The following is a 6,000-nucleotide window of genomic DNA, read 5'->3' as shown; positions in this document are numbered from 1 at the left end:
GTTACCTGCAATAAATCTATGCATGGATAATACAATGGGAGTTGTGAACCTGAGAGTTCCTTGAAAATGCTGGCTCAGTTTGTTCACTCTCTGCGATGTAATAGTTACATATACTGTATGCATTTACCATATGCAATTTGTATAAATAAGAAAAAAACAACTGTTCCTGTTAAGAACACTATGAAGAACTATAAAATTTTCTTTATCTCCAACACTACATCCTTGCTAGGAATCAGCTTAGAGAGCATTACTGCTACTGACAGGACAGATGTCTCGCTTCCAAATTGCCACAGGGGAGTGACACCCAGCTATATCCTTTGTGAAAGGCAGACATAGTGCTGCCAGCCAGCTGTGCACCTAAGCAGCCCCTGTCACTCTGCCAGGCTTCCCCGTACAATGCAGTGGCTTGGTCTGAAGGAGCTGGCAACGCTGCCGTACAATGTGGAGATGTAGGTGCTCTCTGGAGAGCAGTTCTGCCCCGGCTACAACGTTGACTTGATGCACTCCAGCAGAGCCCAGCAGGCGTGCAGCGTCACCGGCCTTTTGCTGCATCTCCGCACACCATTGCCCACTGTGCTAGCACGTAGGTGCCCAGGGAAGAAGCGCTCACCCGAGCAGACCGCTGTGGCAGCTCTTCGCGCTAGCCGCCGTTTGGCACCTCCTTGTCCCTCCGTTGCACACCCAAGTTCTTTCGGACTCCAAACATTCCCCCTCAGAGATATTTGCCATTCAGGGTGATCTCCATCTCCCATGACACACTTCACAAAGCTCTGAATCCTCAGAGAAAGTGGAGTGTAGTTTTTGTATCAAGGACTGTCTAAAGCGACATTTTCATGCCTCAGCAGTGGGAGACACATGCAAAATCTCTTCATCATTTTTACTTTTTCATTCTCATTGTGGGGATACAGATGCACTGTAAATCTTGCTGACAGCTATTTCAGCCATTTGGGCACACAGTCAACTGCGGCATGGACACCCCTTCGCCCAGCATACGAGAAGTGATCAGTATCCATTGCCAAAATAGCTGCTGACATCAAATCTGTTCCAGCCAGCCAGCCTTTTTCCATTGACTTTGATGTACTTTGGATCAGGCTTACAGAGGTGAATTCTTTTGTTGGAGGCAGCAGTATTGGATTGTTCCTTTAGAATTACTTTATAAAAACCTCCACAGCTTATACAAATGCAGGGAGTGAATTTGGATACTTTCTTAAATACTGGAAGGAAGCAGCAGGGTTGCAGGTTAATTGTAAATACTGTGATCTCATAAGTAACCAGAAGAAGCAAGCATTACATGAAAAGTATGTTCAGATCTGCCATCCAAGAAAACTAACTATATAAAGAGTAGTACATACAGTAGATTCTGTCAGTTATTAATACTAATATTTTGCATATATAGAGAATTTATCCTGCATATCTTTATGATAAAACAGGCAGAAATATTTCAATATTTCCACCCCACAATATGCTTCAAATTCAATGTTATCTCTAAAGCTGTTGTAGTTTGGACTAGATTTAGCCATGAGTTCTGTGATTTCTTGAACTGAGGTCCTACTCATGTGAATGATTACCATGCAGATTAAAATCAGTATTTGAATTATACACAGGACTCCTAATTCTAATCTAATCTCTGTCAACATTTCTATAACTTTTTTCACATTTTATTTGCCCTGAATTGATACCAAAGTTCAACTAGAAGACACTTCTCTATATCCTCCCTCCATCACAAACCCATACATTCGAAAATTGAGCACATACACATGGAGTACTCTGGTGGTCAGCAAATTTTAGGTACTGTAAATGGTCTCAGAATCATACTGATCATGCTGAAAGTGTTAATAACCTTGCTGCCCTACGCCTTTGAAATACCAAAATTTATACCTTTCCTATGGAAGAAAATAATAAAAAAACGTGAGATAATCAACATGACTAAAAACAGACTAGCAATCTAAAGTTTAAAGAATTATTATTAATTTATTAAGATCTTTCTGAGACCTGATTTACAAAAGCTGGTAAAGATAGCAGGATTGTTTGCAATGAAAAAATCTTGTATTGACCATAATTAAAATTATCAGGCTGGAAAAATTGTGAAGAACAATTTTCTGCCAGATACTTCTCTGCTCCATTAAATGTTGCTTTGAGCATTGCATTATAGCTTATCATGTCATGGTGATAGCAGTAGGGTAATTTTATTGCCTTAATAACACAACTGCAGTTAGCTAACACTGTGCTGTTTAGTTCATATAAAGAAGAAAAATATTAATTTGCTTTAAGTAAGGGACTGTTTCTAAAAGGGCGCTAACTGCATCCAAAAAGACACATAGGAGAGCTGTGCAACACTGGATAAAGCAGTGAAGCCTAAATGAAAAATGTTTCTGGGATGCCTCTTTTCATTTAGATAAGACTAAACCTCTTTTACTTTGCCACCAACCGCTGTAACAGCTCGGGAAGTGCTGGGGATGTTCTGGCTGAATTTTGTGCACACCGTGGCAAAGGACAAGAAGCAGAGAGGAGACTGGAGAGAAGGGAGGTAGGGAGCTGTGGGGAGAGGGCTTCGGGGGAGGCAGGGGGATGCACACAGCCGGAAAGGCTGCTGTTGCTGCAGGATGCCTGTACATGGCTCTTTTAATAAAGAGCCAGTTTAGTTTTAGTACCATGGGATTTCCTCAAGTTACAAACCCACAGGCAGCTCATGAAACACACAAGGTCTGTTCTATAACTGTTTAAAACATAAAGCTTTATAAACATTGAAGTGCTACTTTTGCACCACAGAGGCCTTTTCTTAGCTGGAAAAATAAAACAAGGAAGTGCCTGTCATGCAGGTTGTACTAAAATGATACTTAGCACAATTAACTTCTCTGTAACAGCATAGTCCTCAGCTGACTCTTTACCTACCATCTTTTACTTTGTAAAGAGAAACAGTTTATTTTCATTTGCTTCCTACATAGCTGAAGAAGACAGTAACTAAGTAGGGGTGATATTCCTTAAATGCTCATCTTAAGAGACGGGTAGGAAAACAGCAACCACCTGGAAGCCAGTGGAAAGTCAAAACCCGGATCCATAAACAGATACGTTCCCGTACATGTTTTCCTGAGAGGGTATTGTTCTTGTTGATGGATATGTACATTTGAAAGTAAATAAGAAACAGTGTTCTGAGTAAAAATAGCTAGAAACAGAGAAAGTCCAAGGACACCAAAGGGTTTTTTCTTTTCCCAACAGAGGAAATATTGTGGCCCTGTGGAAAAGGCAAGGAAGGAAAAGGAATATAATGGACTGGCGTACTTTAAAATAATTTATTAATATGCACCATTCCCTCTGATCATGTCTCTAAAAACTGTCTGGCATGCCCTGTGTGAACCACAAACCCAAATACACAGGGGCTGTGTAATCGCACAGTGTTGGCTACCTTGGATTCAGCAAGGAAAAAGTTTCTCGTGAACACAGGGAGAGTTGGACAAAGCCTTAAGTGATTTACAGATCTGGAATTCCAAGCACACAGTCCATGTGCATAGTGCTGTATTGCAGTGTTATTGAAGGAAAAAAAGCACAAAATTTATCAAATTTATTTATTGACTTTATTGATCTGTGGTAGTTTTTTGTTGCAACGGGAGGATGTTTTTTGTTTTTGCCAGCACCCCAGAGTTTATCACAGTTTCACAACATTGTAGGTCCCATAAGAGTGGGCATCCTCCAGTCTTTATGGTGCTGTTCAATATTTTATTTTTATAAGTAGAAATTTCAGAAATGCACTCCCAAAAGTCATATATATAAAGCAAGGAGCAGGCAATGGTTGGGATAGAGATAACATTTCTGTTTGGCTTCTAGACAGATCTAGTCAAGAAGGCTCAGGAGCACAGCTTGGAAACATGGGAAAGAAGAGTGCCAGAGACCTCAGAACACTGCACCAGCATGGTGGGATGAGATTTACATTAGCAGGATAAACTGGAGACACAGGGAAAAGAGGTACCTAAACTACAGATTTGGAGGAGAAGCTAAAAGGTGCTTTGTAGCTGTTCGACTGTTTTATTCTGGAAGGAGTGAAAGCTCTGGTTCTGTTTGGGAGCACAAGCATATACAGTATTATTGACACAAAGGAAACAAGGGGATAAGAAATATTGGAGACATTAGCTCTTTTTTTTTTTACAGTTGGAGGATTGATTTATTCTGGGAACTATGCCTAATGCTAGCTAGGATTGAAGGTGTTTAAATAATCTGCACTCTTCGCTGTCTCATATCAATCACACATTTTACCTCACACTTTATTTTATCTAGTACCTGCCCTTTGTCAGTGGACAAACAAATTGGAACAAGAGTCAGGAGAATAGGCTCTGCAAAGATAATACACTTGTGTCCCTGAGAACATGCATTCTCTAGAATAACAGGATCCTTAAAACAGGACATCAAGAAAATATATTGATTCCCGTAAGATTAATATTTTCCTTGGAGTCGAGGGCTGAGGGAGCGGCATGATTTGCTAATCAGACTTTAACTGCTATGAAACATGGATTCTTCAGACTTTCTCATGGAAAAAAACCTTGTTCCTGATGAGTGGTAAAAACCCTAACAAAATATTTCTCCGTGTCTATCCTTGTCACTTAGATTTATGAAATCAGCTTTGAAATAAATGTTCTGTTGACTGTAAGGCTTCTAACGTCGAGGCACCTCCATGCTTTCGATGAGTAGTGCCAACCAGAAAACGTCCTTTTCCCGTAAGTATGTCTCAGACTCTTGAAACAGGAATCAGTCCCAAGCTTTGGTTTAAAATAGGTCTTTCAATAGACATCTTGTGCAACATCAAGACCCCATCTTGAACATGCACTACAAAAATGGAACTACTTTGGAAGCCATCTCCAGTAGGTTTGCAGATCTCAGCAGCTTTTCAGTGAATTAGCATACTTTCAATATGTCAAAGAAAATTAAGAAGTTAATCTTAAAAATCTGCTGACCCTTATGCAGAAACAAATGTATAGATGTCTTTGTTCTCCTTCGGACAGCTTTGCTTTTAGATCTGCTAAACTCAATGGACAGATCCCCAATAAATGTCAGTGATCTTAGAAAATACTCACTTAATTTGGGAAGGCTGATCAAAGAAACATTCTTGACCTCTTCAGACCGAAGCAACACTGAGAGTATTGATTTTAAAATGCTGTGAAGGGATTCATGTTAGCGATCTTAGTGCTTTGTGCTAAACTTGGCTAATACATAATTGTTGACACACAGTAACAGAATTCATACTTCTCAAACATCTTATTCTTGGAGAGTGTGAATCCACCTTAGCCTTTCATTAGTTGAAGTAGAACAATACACTTGTGCTTTAAGAAAACAAGTGGGGGGCACGTATACTCTCCTGCATGATCTTCGTAAAAATTGGATGTTTTGAACAATCTAAAAAATCATTATTTTCACAGGTTGATGTACCAAGTTCCAGAAACCTCCAAATAGACTTTTTTCAGAGAGTCAGAAAACAGAAAATGTTCCCCTTCTTTCCCACATTTTCCTCCCCTTCCTTTCTGTTTCAGATATTTGAGTGATTTAAGTAAGTGTTCAGAGTCAGTGAATTAAAAACTGAACAACTTGTTAGAAGGTTATGAGCTTAATGGATGTTTCATATTTAATTCATGGGTCCATAAGATGATTGTGCTTTCTTCAAATTGTTGCTGATTTCTTGTGTTTGGGTAAACCTCTTTTCTTCAGTTTTACTTAGATGCTTTTAACGTTAATTATTGTGCTGATGGTAAATGGCAATGTGGCAGTTTTCTTGTCCTTCTTTTCTAATAACTTAAGCCGTCATCAAAACCTGTATGCTGCAACATACACATGAGAAGCTTCAATTATCACCTCTTGGCACTTGGATGATCATTCTGAAATTACAATCAGACCAAAAGTACAGTGTTTTCAAATTCAAAATGGATAAAGACCACTCTTTGACACTTACAGAATGTCAGCCTATCCAGACAACATCTGTAACTACTTCACACATAACCCTGTTAGGCAATGTACTTG

Source organism: Opisthocomus hoazin, chromosome 4 (assembly GCF_030867145.1).
Source record: "Opisthocomus hoazin isolate bOpiHoa1 chromosome 4, bOpiHoa1.hap1, whole genome shotgun sequence".
NCBI lineage: Eukaryota > Metazoa > Chordata > Aves > Opisthocomiformes > Opisthocomidae > Opisthocomus > Opisthocomus hoazin.
The sequence above is the reverse complement of the archived record's forward strand: the minus strand, read 5'-3'. Positions refer to the sequence as shown.